The sequence below is a fragment of the Apteryx mantelli genome, chromosome 1 (assembly GCF_036417845.1).
Source record: "Apteryx mantelli isolate bAptMan1 chromosome 1, bAptMan1.hap1, whole genome shotgun sequence".
Classification (NCBI taxonomy): domain Eukaryota; kingdom Metazoa; phylum Chordata; class Aves; order Apterygiformes; family Apterygidae; genus Apteryx; species Apteryx mantelli.
This window is the reverse complement of record NC_089978.1, coordinates 32201036-32216474: the sequence shown is the minus strand read 5'-3', so window position 1 is coordinate 32216474 and position 15439 is coordinate 32201036. Positions and strand designations below refer to the sequence as shown.

Below are 15439 nucleotides of genomic sequence, written 5' to 3'. Positions count from 1 at the left end.
TCAGAGGAGAAGAATACAAGGTAAAACAATAGCTATCTAATGGGGAAGTATTTTTAAATGGAAACTGGAAAGCCCATTAAATGAGTGAATATTCTTCTCAAAATAAGCATGGTTACAGTAAAGAAGTTAGTATGGAAACATTTGGGTAAATAGATTTAGTTTGTAATTAAAAAGCAGTTGGATTCCACCTATGTGGACCTCCTTGTAGGATGAAGGTCCAAAATACATTTGCTTATGGTGTTTTATTTTGAGACTTTTGAGAAGGATCTGATGCTGAAATGGACACACTTTAATATAAAATAGTGATCTCATCCTGTATATTATGGCATAAGTACTTTACTGAATATTTATACAGATTTCAAAAAGGGATATGCAATAATATTTTGGGATTAATATAATCTCTGTATTACTTGGACAATTTTCCAGTATGTGATGTAATTATTACTAGGTTCCGGGTCATGTTTTGACCTAGTGAGGTCACCACTTGTTTTCATTATCCTTTCTAATTTTACAGGTTGTAGAAAACTCTGTTCAGGATACAGGGGTAGAGGAAATAAAATTACCTGAATAGACTACTTTAAAACCTAGGATTAACTGATTAAGTTTGAAGACAGAAAAAAATCAGAGGGGAAAAACTTTGGAAGTCGGACAGAGTTAGAACACAGTATGTTAGCACTCAGTTGAATATTATCTTTTAAGCTACTCAGATGTAAAAAGAGGAGATAAACTGCTCAAATATAAACTGTATGCAGATTCTGAAAGGGGGTCAGCTCCTCTGGTAGAGCACTGAGGATGTCTGTTTTCTACATTGCATTGCAAAATCAATCCTTGAGATATCAGTCTAATAAAATGCAATCTTTAGGTATCAGGATGCCATTGGGTTTATGAGGAAAAAAGCTGTCACTATTTTTGTTTGTATGTTAAATGTTACATTTTAAAAGTATGTAAAATTAAGGAGCTAATGAGTTACTAGAGCTGTTATATCTAGTGCTGTTATAGCCATATGTAGAATGCTCAAGGCTTTTTGGTATGAAGAGTCAGGTACAGGTAATTTAAAAGAAAATAGATAAATACAAAAACAGGTAACGACTCTCTTAAAAAGCTACTAAATTTGCTAGATGTCTGTAATCTACCAACAAAGTGATTTAGGGTGGTTAAAGTTACTCAGTATATACAGGACATAAAAGAAAGAAAGAAATTGGGCAAAATTTTAGAATGCTACAGATGAAAAGGGAAACGGCCAGAAGTTGAGAAGGGGAGTTTGGGAGCAGGCGTTTGGAAACAATTCTTAAGAAGAAATGATTCTTAATGGAGCACTGGGAAGTGAATAGACCGTCACAATAGCCACGCAGCGATAAATCCACGTGTAGGTTAAGTAACATCATGTATTTGGAGAAGTAGTCCTGCAGAAATGCAGACAGCTTCTCTGGAGGAACTAACCAGCCTTTTCTGGCTTTACTGTATTGCCATCAACCATATGTGCAACACAGTGGGGAGCTATGTTGGGAAAATATCAATTCTACAACATGAATGTATGATTCTTGACTTGCTTTGGCTTCAATAGAGTTCTCTTCTTGCAAATAATAGTATAAATACATCAGAAAAGGTAAGAGAGTGTAAATGAAAAAATAAGAAAAATAGAGAAAGAATAAAGCAAATCTCTTAGACATATTACGTATCTAGTTGAAAATATGTTCTTTCTAATAATGCTGAACTTGTGATTTGGAAAAACAAAAGCATTACATAAAATTCTAATGCTATGATCCCCTTGAGTGTAGTTCCAAAAAATGGCATGAAACTAAAAGAAAATTTGACTTTGTCCACTTCTCTCTAATTACATTACATATTCTAAACCTAATGGCTGAATTACCAGAACTGGTAGTTCCTCTTTTTAGGGAAAAAGCAGTCATTTTATGACTTCTATGAAAAAAAGATTCTGAAAAATGGCATGGCAGATAATGTGGGTACAATTGTCTGCTAGAGAAGTGTTCTTAAACTGCTTTTCTCTTTGTGCTAGAGACGTGTGCCCATCACTCCTGCTTAAATAATCCCTTGCTGGGCTGAGCCTCTCTGGAAAGTTTCCTGAGGAAATGGGGGCACGTCGTTTTTGGGAGCTGCTGGAAGACAAGTTGGAGATACAGCTAGGAGGAGGTGGCTGCATCAGATATTTGGCCGAACTCTAGAGGAATTGCAAAAGGCTTTTGCTGAGACAGGGAATGGGCAGCTCAGAGAGCGAGGGCAGAAGGAACATAAGGCTGCTGGGAGCCATTGGGCCAATCTGCTCATTTAGTATATTGAGTTCACACCTAAATATCACAGGATTTGCATGTTTTGTAGATGGACAGATTAACTAGCTTGCAAAAAGCAACTACTAAATTTCAGGAATTCATTATGAAACTAGCCTATGAATAAACTATATGAATATTAAAAAGCAAAACCAAACTGTAGAAACCACTTCTTAGAAGAACTTTCATATGTGACTGTGGTATAGTTGCATGGTCTGTGCAAGTGAAGTAGAGCAAAGCAGAAAATCTGGGCTAGATGTCATAAACCACTGCCCAGTTTTTCACTTTTTTTTTTCAAGGAAATAATCTGGAGATTCCTGGGATAAACTGTCTTTGGTTAAAAAAAAGTACTTAAAAAAGAGACTTCTCTAAAGGCAGGCATCTGGAAATAAATGTGAAGAAAGACAGCCACTGCAGCATTTAAAGCACTTCTTTGATCTGTTATTATCTTACATCCTTTGTTTTACTTTTCTTGGTCCAGAATATTTCTGCTTTATTCAGACAAAACTCATATTGAAAACAATACAGAACGTGACATCCTTTCACCACAAACTAATAACTGTGTAATCTTCAAAAAGGGACACCATAATATACTTGAATTAGCAACATTTTCTACCTTATTATCTATTTTGCGACAATAAAGTCAGATACAGGCTTTGAGTCAAATATTCCTTCTATTTTAGCTTGATTTTCTAAGAAAACTAGATTTATGCAATCATATTGCCTACCAGTCCCTCCATCTATCTGCTTATTTATTACAGATATTGTAATTCTTTTCTTCAGCTGTTAAACCTAAAAATAAAAGTTACAGTTTTGCTAAATAGAAGGCAAAAAGATCTCTCTTTTAACCAGTACTTTGAAGGAAAGGAGAAAAGTGAGAAGAAAACTAGTAAACTATTCTACATTTAAAGAAAATTAAATGTCATTACTATTTTCCAAGAAAGTTACTGAAGAAATTGAGAGATACGTTTTGTTTCAAGGCTCTGCAGGGTCGACTGCTGTACAGTACCACAAAATCCCCAATAACATTATCTATTTTTAAAGATGAAGCAAAATTAAAGAACACTCATGCAAAATGACCAGATTAAAAGTCAGTGAATAAAAATTGTTGCGTCTCAATGTTAAAATAAAATCTAGAAAAGGACAGTGAGTTTGATGTCCAGGTAAAGGTGAATTCATGGGAGAGTGTGTGAGTGAAAAGGTTTTTGGAAAACAAGATTTAGAAGGCAAGTTTTGAAAGAACTGGATTTGTTTAGTCTAGAAAGGAGAAGATTGAGGGAAAATAATCTAATATACAAAGATTATTATGAGGAAGATGGTCATCAATTGTTGTTTGTACCCAGTTGTGGAAGGACAAGAAAAACTTATCTTAATTTACAATGAGGAAGAATAGGGTACGCATCTGGAAAATCCTAACTACAAGGAGAGTTAAACACTGGAACCAGGCTATCTAGAGATGGTGGAGAATCTTTCTCACTGGCAGTTAAGAACAGATTAGGCAAAGAGTTCTGTCATCACAATGCTGTAGCATCTCTCTCCTTTCCTAGTTCTGTTTGCTCCACTGAATACAACCAATAAACTGGAATTTAAAGAAGAAATTTGAAAAATAAATTCTGGAATGTGAAGATAAAAGTGGGTAATCTGAACACATGATAAATCAGCAAAAAATACAGGTGTTGCTTTTTGGTCAGTAGATTTATCCTTGTATTTTGTATGCCTTTATATATTTTGATTTTCATGGATTTTAGTCTTAAAGTTCATGAACACATAATTTTGACTTGCACATCATAAACAAGGATAAAGCATTTTACCTGGTCATGCAAGCAGTACCATCACTCTGTTTACACTACTTGGTCCCCTGGACACGAAGCTGTTTCATCACTGTCAATGCACTAGTTCCTTGGCTTCTAATTCTGTCTAGCACATGCTTTTGAGGTATGTTCAGCTTTGTTGATATTACAGGGAAATTTGCTGCATTCAGAACACATGTTGTTCCTATTAAGTCTCATATAGATAACTAGAGTTTATTATTTGACAGAATAGCTGAAAAAGCCTGTGATTCCTAAATAAAAACAGAACTTTGATGATCAATTTTACTTTCTGTGGTTAGGAGTAACAGCCTATTTTTACTGTGCTAAGGAAATTCTGTTAGTAGTAAAAAAGAAACTTAAGTGTATTATCTATATTGTGATAATGGAACCCTTAAATGAAATCAGTTAGTGATATTGAAAGCGTCATTTGTATTTGTGCTCCACATCTCAAGATATTTTATTTTTCTACACTCAAAAACAATATTAAAAAGTACATATGGTTCATGTTACCAGCATCCATGGTCTTGATTCTAATGAGAATCGTTCATATATATGCTTTTGCTGGAGCATAAAATATGTGACATAAAAGAGCAAGTATACTGACGGAATGAAGATCTTTTGCCTAAATTGTCGATTCTGAATACTGTTCTTTCTAGGAAATTCGATTAGAAGGAAAATGAGAAAAACATTTAATTACTGTGATAAATAGTAAAAATGTATATCTGTTAACTACTTAGTGACTTATGTTTATTTTTCAGTGCTTGTTCTTTGGTCTGTGACAGGAAAGGTTGTGGGCATGGGCATTTTATTGCACCTTCTTCTTCCAAATCATGTTACAAATGTTTCAATTATTAGAGGCAGCTGTATTAGAAATGCGAATAATATGCAGAGAATCAAGTGATTTTCACTCACTCAACTTCCCAAAGAGGAACATTTAAATAAGGGAAGTAGCACCCCTTCACTTTTGTAGATCCGTCTTGTTATCTTGATAGGTAAGAACTTAGGTTTTCCAGTATAACTTTCCCGTTCAATACTGCAAATGAAACATCTAGATTTACGAGGATTGTTTTTTTTTTAATTAGGAGACATTTACTATGTTATTTGAGAATGTACTTAGAAGGAGACCACTGAAGTCTTAAAACTTTTATGATACAAACCTATCTGGAGAAAGATTATAATTCAATTTGATATGTTTAATTTTGGGACTCTTATTTGCCAACAATAATTTAATGCATTATAAATTTGTTTGCTATAAAAGTATACTGTATGTTAAAATTTCCACAGGATCATGGAGCAAGAATAGGAATCACATACCAATATACTTTTATACCAATATAATTTATGTAGAGAAGAAAAACAGTATATTACTCAGAGAAGCTTTTGGAGGAACATGTATAGCAAGTAACTTCAGAATGTTTAATTCACACTTCTTTACAAGGATAGGAAAATATAATTCTTGGATAGAAATAAAATACTGTTTTATACAGCCTTCTGAAAGAAGTTGAGTGACTTGACTTCCCATGAAAGTGAAAGAAGTAGTTTATGGTCGTAGGTATTTCTTGAACAGAGAATAATGGTTCTAAATTGTGAGATGCCTTAATGAACTGAACAAATTGATAAAAATGCTAAAGTAGTATAGCTCCTTTTTCTTATAATTGAAATCTAAAGTTGTCTATTTTTACTTGGCAGAACTTGCTCTTCGACATTTGTATTAATTTCATAATTTTTATAAGTTGGACATCCACATTTATATTTATAGTTTGAAGTTATAAATACAAACTATATTTTCAGCTTTCCCATTTCATTTTTTTTTAATTGAACAGTTTAAAAATAATTTTCTGCTGACTAAAGGAAATGAACCAGAGGGGGTTTATCAGCATGAAAAAATCAGTTTCTCTGGCTGTCTTCTAGGGCCCAATGCAACTACTATGGAAATCAACCCCCAGTAAGGTGCCTGTTAATGTTTTGGGTAGTATTCTATCCACACAGATATAAAGATAATAAAATAGAATGATCTGAGCCCCATTTTCAAAGGTGCCAATGAATTTAATTATCATTTGACACTTTTGAAAATATTACTTACAGATTAAATTAAGGACATTCAGAAACATTAAGAAATAATTAAGGGGCTGTTAAGAAGAAAAAGAATATATGCAGTTTGGATAACGACTTTGTGGGGTAAACAACAATATACAAGCAAACTGGAAAAATGTAATAATATATAAGGTTGGTAGGAGTATCTATAATTGAAAGGCATGGGATAGAATTTGGAAAACATGATGTGCAGTTATGCTGAGTTATTCTACCTTAACAGATTTAATAATGTTTTAAAGTGGCAGTGATTCCATTATTTAAAAATAACTCAAATTAGACTGGACAAAGCTGTAGAAACTGTAGTTCAGAAAAACAATCCTATGGTTGGATATAGGTCAGAAAGTATAAGCATTATCATTTCAGAGTTTGGAAGTTCTTAAGCCAGTTTTGAGAAATAAGTAAGAGAATGTCAGAATTCAGAAAATATTCTCTCTGGAATTTTAGAGATTGTATTTATGCGTAGTTTTGGGCGCTCCATACTAATTCGGTGATATACAGCAACAGTATAAATAGAAGGTTGTTTTCTTAATGTAGTTTGTGCATGTGTTCAGCCCCACATTTGTATAACCCAGTTTTCTGTCTAGGTAGGCCAAAGCTCAAAGAGTTATTTTAATTGCCCAATTTTTATAAAGTGCATGAATAACTCATCTGGGATGCTTTTGGCTTCTTCTTTGAGTGCTTGTGTAGATGGATTTCATTGCTGGTATACATGTGCTGTGTGAGTACAAGGACAAATTATTTGGACAAGCAGAGTCCATTAGATGGTATCAGTAGACTACCACTGGAAGCACCTTCATGTCCTCTGTCCTCAGGGCATTAAATAATGAAATGAGTACAAACATTCCTGATTCCAATCTTTCTATCATGCCACGAAGATGGAAATAATGCAGTAGATGTACTATGTGATTCATTTAACTTTATATATCATAGTATAATTAATTTAGTCACTTCTGTCTCCTTATGACCATTACCAAAACATGGTTTGAATTAACATACTAGACACATCCCTTTATATAGGGATAAGACAGTCATAAGTTGCTGGGATTTAAGATTTTTCCAGGTTTGATTCTTCAGAACCTATTTATGACAATACTCTTCTTGGAGAGAGACATGTCCCATAGTAACATTTCCTTTTTCCAAGAGGAAACATACAGTGGGGCAAACAGGGAGAAGACCTTCCTTGGACAGAAATCAATTTATTTCTGAATTCCACAAGGAAAGCTATAGTTATGCTTTAAGACAATGTACCTTACTCAGTGTCGTAAAAGCTGAGATTCTGAGCTTTTGGAGCACATCCATTACAATGGTCCACTTGTTTTCACAGAAAAGTCTGACAGTGGCAAAAGGAGCATGATTCCAAGCACAAGTTGCTGTCCCTGCATGTAGCAAGGGATAAAAGATTCATCAGCAACATGGTGTATCTTGGATTCATATATTTTAAAGTACAGGGCGTGAAAAGACCTATTTTATTTCTTGGATGCTCCATGCAGCAGCAGAGAGTGTTGACCATGATAGTGACTGGCTGAGTGCTGACCTTTGTGTGGAGCGCCTTATGTGTTTAGAGGCTTGGTAGTGAGTGTCATGGCAATTTCAATACCTTGTTGTACGTAGTGCTGAGTGAAGTGTTGCTCTCCTGGCTTTTCTATCTGTTATTCTCTAACAAGCTATCCAGAGTATTAGAAACAACACCAGAAACAGATTCCCTTTTACAGCTGACTGCAGAAGTAAAGGTACCGTCACCATTTTGTGACAGAAGCTTCTATATCTACTACTTTCTTTACAGGAAAGAGTGAGGTTGCTAGCAGTTCATTCTGAACTATCAGTACCTTGGCACTTTCATTTGCTATTTCAAATTCAGACTGGGAGAGTATCCATAATCTCCTAACCAGACACTCATCAGTGATTTTGAACTGTCTGCCTGCAACATGTCTATTTTTATGTAGGGGTCCGTGCAGCAGAGAAAAGACATTATATTCCCAATAGGAATGCCTCACTGCCTATATGTAGTGCTACCCTTCAGTCTTTCTCTGGAACCAAGGAGGATTTTTTGTTGATTTTGTTGTGCCCCCTACCCCCCAAAGTGTGGTCATCATAACAGCCTGTCTCAGAAGATAAAGGGCTCAAGTGCAGTACACAACCGATGATCCATTCAGTTCACACAGTTCTAAAACTATGATCAATAGTTCTCAGAGTTAATAAACAGCAACACTGATTTGAAACACTTGGTTAATGGCATCAGTGTTATACACCAGACTATCAAGAGCTTTTTACTTCCCACAAGAGAGATCCCACACAGTAGCAGGTCACATTAATCAACTTCTAAGCTGCCCATTAAGGTCAGTGAAATGTCTTTCAGCCTTTACAGTCTCACACAAAATATCCCATACTTTGTCTACATTCTGCACAAAGTTGACTGAAACAGCAGTCCTGTAACTACACAGTATATGCCACATCAGATGGCTATGGTAAATAAGTCCTCTCCTCATTAAAAATTAGGTAAACCAATCACAGATACACTGTGTGCCTTCTTCACAACTTGATTTGCCAAGGGTCTGGGTGACACACAGGTCTATTCAGAGATAGGGATTTGCTCAAATTCAAGGTCTCTGTGATCCTCAGGGGATGCCTGGTATCCATATAAATATCTCAGAGTCAGGACCCTCTGCCTTAAACAAAAAGTACTTGGTTTTCAGGGATTTACCAAACAAGAAGTAATAGCCAATGCAATAATTATATGTTTTTGTCAATAGGCCAATGAGAGGCAAGATCTTCTTCAGAAACTTTCAGGAGCCGTATGGCTCTAGAATTAAGTAGGTCAGTACCAAACAACATTTGGGGTTAGGTAACATTGGAGGCTCTGAACCTTTCTAACTTTCAGATATCGAACCAGATAATCTTAGCAGGGAGCCAATAACCATGACTGGTCTTCCAAATTTATCTTTTTCAAATGCGGACTCTGATAAATGCACTCATGCATAACAGACAAGAATAGGTGTCCTATTCTAATAAGAAGGATGCTGAGAGTTCCTGAAAAACTGTTTTGCTTACCTATTGCATAACATCTTTTTTCTACGCCTTTTTCTGATACCTTTCTTTGGATCCTGTAAAACTTTCAATACAGTCTCCTTATGGGCTTAGCCAAGCATATTCTCCCAAAATAATCATCAGGTCCTGCAGCCATACCCAGCATCATTACAGCTGATAGACTGGCCACTGCCTAGGTGAAATCTACTGACAGAAACTATTTTGCAAAGGCACAGGTCATTTTGCATCAGAGTCACTTTAACTAGAGTTAAGTTACTTGCCAACCTAAATGTAAAGACTTTCTAAAGTTTGAGTGTCCTAGCGTTATCAGTTTCTCTTAACCACCTCTATTTCAATAGTACTGGATCATTTACTAGCTTAGAAAGTAACTGGAGTTTACATAATTTCTCTAAAAGTTCATCTAAGAGTTCATTTTTCTGCAATAGGTGCCTATCTTCTTCTGTAGTGGAATACAATATACTGTTCACCTTGCAGTAGGAAGATTTCTGAAGGGGCTTTGTTTATATTTTTACCTAAGGATGGAAAACTGTTCCATCTATCCATCTTACCTTTTTTTTTTCCAAAACAAACTAGGCTTTCCTGTCTGCTTGAGAAATATCCCTATGCCTGGTAAGACACATAGCAGGGACTTGATGGAAAATGGGAGTATACTGTATGCTTTATGAAACTCCTATTGAATAATAGGAAATTTGCACAAGCTTCTGGTGTTTTAATTACTATGTTAACTCTACCCACTTGAGGTGCGCTGCCTAACTCCAGGAACAATGTCCTCCTCCTTTCGGGGAAGCTTGAACTACTTTATCTTCAGTTTTTTACTTCATTTTTCAGCTAACATTTACATTCATTCCTTGAGCAAGTTCTTAGCAAGTAATTTTCTTAGAAGGGGACTGATTTCTGTGGATTGGCAAATTTTTTCTTCATTTCCACTCCCTACTATTCTTTTAGATTCTGCTTGCAGAAAGACCAGCAGGTTTTTAAGAGCACAATATGCATGACTGCATCTTTTCCTCTAATGCATCTTCCCTAACAGTGGGAACCAGTGGCTCTCTCAGAATGTGCTCATCTGAGCTTCCAGTTCCCTAGGATCTTGGAAGGACTTCTGGGCAATAGCAGCTTCAGCATCTGCCACAGATAGCAGGCAAACCAATCTTTGATTGGCAGCACTGAGAAGAAATAGATTTCCAGGACAGAGGCAAGGGACTCTACTTCAGAGACTTTAATTACAGCACCCTTCTAACACTTCTTCAGAATAGCAAAATAATGCTTTAAAATGACACATGGAAAGGATGGACATTGATTAACTTTTCATCTTCTCTACTGATATAGAAATGAGGGATCCTCAGGTAAAGCTGCTTGTAAGCAGGTTAAAAGCCAGTAATATAATGAATTATATTGTTTTATATATCCATGGGTAATATACCCCTAAAATTCTTTGCCAAAAGATAGTATGAATGCAAGAAGTTCACATGGATCTAAGGAGAGACTGTAGAAGACCTTGGAAGAGAGATCTAGTGAAGGTCACTGAATAGAAAAACCACCTCAGGATCAGGAAAAACCCTGAGCTAAAAAACAGTGGGATGCTGGAAGACTACACAGAGGAAATATCATATTTGCTTGTCCTGGTCTTGCTCTTTTCTGAGGGAGTACTTGGGTAAGAACCTGCCTACATCCGCTGTGGAGACAGGATAATGTGCCAGGTGCATGCCTGGCCTGAACTAGGCTTGGCCTCTCTTACATTCTTTAATAGGATTTATGTATGAATCTTGGCCTTACGGTAGTCTTTGCAATAGTGAAACAAATATTTTCAGGACCTTCCCTTCTCCAAATTCAACCAGCTAGAGCCTACCTTAGTCCTCCTCCCTGTTATTGCACTGTCAGCTTTTCTAAATGTGGTCTGTGGTATTTTGAAGATTTTATAACACAATTTAATGAAATGTCTCTGCCTCATTTCTGTTTCCTCACTTCATCATGCCCTTATCAAAACCAAACTTTCTGCCTCTTTATCTCTTCAGAAACTGGTTGCTATCATTGTCATTTTGACCAGTGACTTTTCTTTTTCCTCCTGCTTTCCTTCAGATGCTGTCTACTACAGAGAAGAAATCTTTGAGCCCACCACAGAAAAGACCAAGCAAATTAATAGAAAACCCATGAGATAGTATTGTTTCCATCACAGACATTTGGCAGGAGGAATTTCATTCTGATCCTTATTAAGTATTAATAATATGAATAGAATGAACAGTATTATTCATTTTGGTCCTTATGAAATAATCCCGCTTAAGTGGGGGTTGGACCAGATCATCTCCAGAGGTCCCTTCCAACCCCAACTATTCTCTGATTCTGTGAATCCTCAAAAAATCAAGTTCAGAAAGCCAGGATCAAAATCTTCGGAAGTTCTCAGAAATAACTTACTTTCTCTTCCTTTCAACTTGGGGAGCTGCCCTGAGGAAGTTTTTCCTCCTGAATAACTCAGGGAGGACAAGGAAGTTCAATGCGAAGTCTATATATTTAGCAGAGATTAAGGTAGCCGGTGCTTATGTTTAATTACCTGGTTAGTTTAAACTTCTTTCAATTTTCAGTAGGCAGGCATAGGGGAATGTAGCCAGAGCTTGAGGGGCAGGGGAATTGGAAGGGATGGAGGAATAGGGGGGAGGGTCTACAGCCCTTCATAGCATCCTTTCACCCTCTGCTTCATCGTGCTGGTAGGTCTGCACCTGAACAGCCAATGTTTTACAAAAAAAGCTTCTTCTGTTTGGCTTTACTTTAGCACCTCAGGTGTTAAGCAAATTAAGGCAAACGTCTGTGCCAGGACTCTGTCTCTTTAACTTTATATGTACACCAGCAGGCACAGTAGGAACCCATTCTGTTTTGAACATACTATAATATAAATAGCTGATAGAAGGGAAGGAATCCACATTTTCTATTACTTGTGTTGCCTCCTGGAATGATTAATATATGTTTAATGAGTTTTATATATACACTTTATTTAAATTAAATGTTTCTTTCTAACAAGACCACTTAAAATTAAATACGAAAGTAGGCAGCCTGTATTAAAGTTAAATTTACCATAGTCTTTTAAAATAACATAAATTAAAAATACTATGCAACACATTTTTTGATGCCAAAGTTCTAAAGAGAGTCAAACAACCAAGTGAATGGAAGTCAGTGGCAGAGCACTTGGAACTATAACCTACGGAATGCTGAAGCTGCTTTTGATAGCTCTTTTTTTTTTAAATGTATTCATCTACTTTATATTAATGATGAATATGTTCAAAATTGAAGAGTCCAGTGGGAGATGAAAAAAGGCAATTTCATTTTATCACCGAGTCCATGAATGAAAATTGTAAGAGGATGAGATGTACTAGTTTTAAAATCTTGAAGGTTGTGGTGACCAGAAACAATCACTTAACTTCACCAGCTAACAGTGATTAGTCCTTGTTGAATAAATCAGTTTTCAGTACAATATGTTCTGATAAATGTACTTTTTTCCTTGCATGTTAAGTACATTTACAGTTATTTAACTGATAAAAATGAATTGCTCTTTTGCTACATTTTAATTAAATTACATTTTCCATCTACACACAGTTTACAAATTATAATTGAAAGATCAAATCATGTAGTAAAGAAAAGCAATTAAACTTTCTATCATAAAATGTAAAAATTAAGAATCAGAGGTTAGCTATATAGCTGGTAAGTAAAAATTGTACAGGTATGGAAGAATGATCTGGAGAGCAAAAAGAATCATCATGTTTTGTGGAGTGGCTGTAGTTAAATATGGGCTTTTAAAATGAAAATAACAGATACAAATGTAAAATGATATCAAAATATACTTTTTTTCTTCTGTTTTAAATCATAGTTAAAATTGGCCGCTTAGATGAGAGATATAAACCAATCCAGCCAGTCTGCTGATCGTATCCATTTGTAGTTCTGAGTCCTAAAAGGACGAGATCTGGGCACTGCAAGCCCTTGAGAAAGCCCCGGTTAATGATCAGTTGGCCAGGAGTTCCCTGGGACCTGCGCAGGCCCTCATTCCTCTTGGAACAAAACTCAAGCAGCTGTTGCTCATATAAGCTGTCATGGTGTGGTAACTGCACCCATTGCCACTGGTTTTACCTCCCTGAGATTTTTGAGTACGTGCAGCAGAAGAAACCTGTATCTGCAGCTTACCCTCAGAACAAATTAAGGAAAGGTGGCCAGCTGGGTTACCAGAGACTGACTCAGAATAAGTGTAATGAGATGGCCTGAGGTTAGAGGACCCTGACTATCAAGTGTGTTGCCTTGACAAATAGCAACTGCTTGACAATTACTCTAGACTTGGAAAATATATGTTATTGTGTTCATGCTGTATCCACTGATAGAGTTTATTTTCATTGTTCATGCTGGATATTTCTAACTCCAGTGAATCTACTAATGTGTGAAAACATAGATAAGTTCAAACTAGAGGTCTCGAACTTGAAAGTCTGAAACTTGAAAGTCTCTCCTTTGTTAGATCTCTTCCTTTTGGCTAGCGGATGTCTTTCTTTTACTCAAGAATCAGGCTATGTCCAGCATCTACAGTGATCTTTGAAATGCATTTTTCTGAATGGTGTCTTTGTTAGAGCTGGAGAAGTTTCAATGAAAGAATATCTCAGTTTTGTGCTTGATGAATGCTATTGTATTAATTATCTTCTTGTATAGGTTTCAGCATTAAGGCTGTTGGACAAATTAAAGACTAACTACACACCCATATCTCATTATTTAAGGCTAATGCAGAAGTTCAGCATTGATTTAATGTTTTTTATACTGCAAGAACTTAAATTTCTTGCTCTGTACTGTGACAGAACTTCCTTTTGAACTGCTGTCTAAAGTTACTGTTTCTTTCCCTTTCTGCAAAAGTTTTAGTGATAATATAAACATCAGTCCCTTTCAGTTCAAGAACTGAAATTATTTTTTACTAAGTAAAGTATTCCTTTTCCTGGAGAGCTGCAGTCTCTCCCTGAAATAATCTTTTTCTGTTTTTCCTTATGCCTTAATATTTGTCTGCTTAAGTACCAAGAAACTTCTCCTCAATGTGAGAAAGGCTAGAGAGGGACATAAAAGATGGTAGGGAAAATCGTTTTTTATTTTTGATATAGTTTGCTAAAATAAAAAGGAAGGGGGGGGAGCATGCAATGTCTAGCACTCGTATGTGCTCAAATGGTTAGAGAGGTATATGTCTGTATTAAAAAAAGGAAAGTAAGAGTCCATCAGGAGTCAGTGCATGGGCACTTGTGACCTCAGGAAACTAAAGAGGTTGAATCCTTGTGACATGATTTGTAAGAGGATGTGTGGCTTTGATTCATTAATTTACACAGCATTATAAAGTAGATACAATACTGTTTTCTTATTTGATGACTTGAGTCATCAAACTCAGCAATTTCTGTTAGACTTTAATTCCTTTCCTGTCTTTCCCTCCATTTTCATGTGCTTCTTGCATATTTCCAGCAGCCTCTGCCTCTGGAATGATGACTCTCATACATGAGAAATGGACTATTTAACTACTACTTGTATATTTGTTGTCGTATGATACAACCTGTCATTATTTTAATTCTTGCTTACAAGTGAAATGTTTACCAGTCTTTGTTTTATAATCATGTATTATTAATAACTGTAGTAAGAATACTTAGATCTAATATACAGCTTTTTATCTATAGAACTCAAAGTCTTTTTTAAGCCTTGAATGAGATTTTGTATCTTGCAGAAGTCACAGAGCTCAGGTAGAAGTGGACTAAGATGAGATTAAACTACATTTATACCTTCTCAGTGTTGGGCTGCTTCACAGATACTACCATAATTACATAGTTCTTCTAGCCTCTGTGTGCCACTGACTACCTTTTAGCCACAGCTCTGACCAGAATCTGTGCAGTTTATTTAAGCATGTGCAGAAAATTAAGCTAAGTTGCTTGATTTCTTTTTATTTGTTTACAGGTCTACTTTACCTATAGTGCTGAGCTATTGTAATATTACGGTTTTTATGACTTGCGTTAAGCTTGAAGCTTTCAAACCATATATCAAAGGTAAGTTAGTTTTTAATAACATTCTTGTTTGTGTACTTCCCTAAAAATTTTGTACACTTAAGGGAACTTTTTATCATTTAATTGAAGGCTCACCTCTGATGATAAGGCACATCTCTGAGTATAGGGTATTGTAAAGTAGCATGGGTTCCTGCAGGGAGCTCTGAGAGAGGTT

At 35.9% G+C, this 15439-nt stretch overlaps 2 long non-coding RNA genes across 9 annotated transcripts in view; one reads left to right on the top strand and one right to left on the bottom strand.

The window, feature by feature from the left end:
• LOC106489220 (uncharacterized) overlaps positions 1 to 15439 on the top strand; it is an 85852-nt gene that overhangs the window by 29420 nt on the left and 40993 nt on the right. For all 7 annotated transcript variants that reach the window (XR_010883506.1, XR_010883507.1, XR_010883508.1 and 4 more), the window contains one exon: positions 15179 to 15267. This is a non-coding gene — a long non-coding RNA (uncharacterized lncRNA). The remainder of the gene's footprint in view (positions 1 to 15178; positions 15268 to 15439) is intronic.
• The window catches only part of LOC106489221 (uncharacterized), a 65314-nt gene that overhangs the window by 43692 nt on the left and 6183 nt on the right, over positions 1 to 15439 (bottom strand). The gene's annotated exons all lie outside the window — the stretch shown is intronic.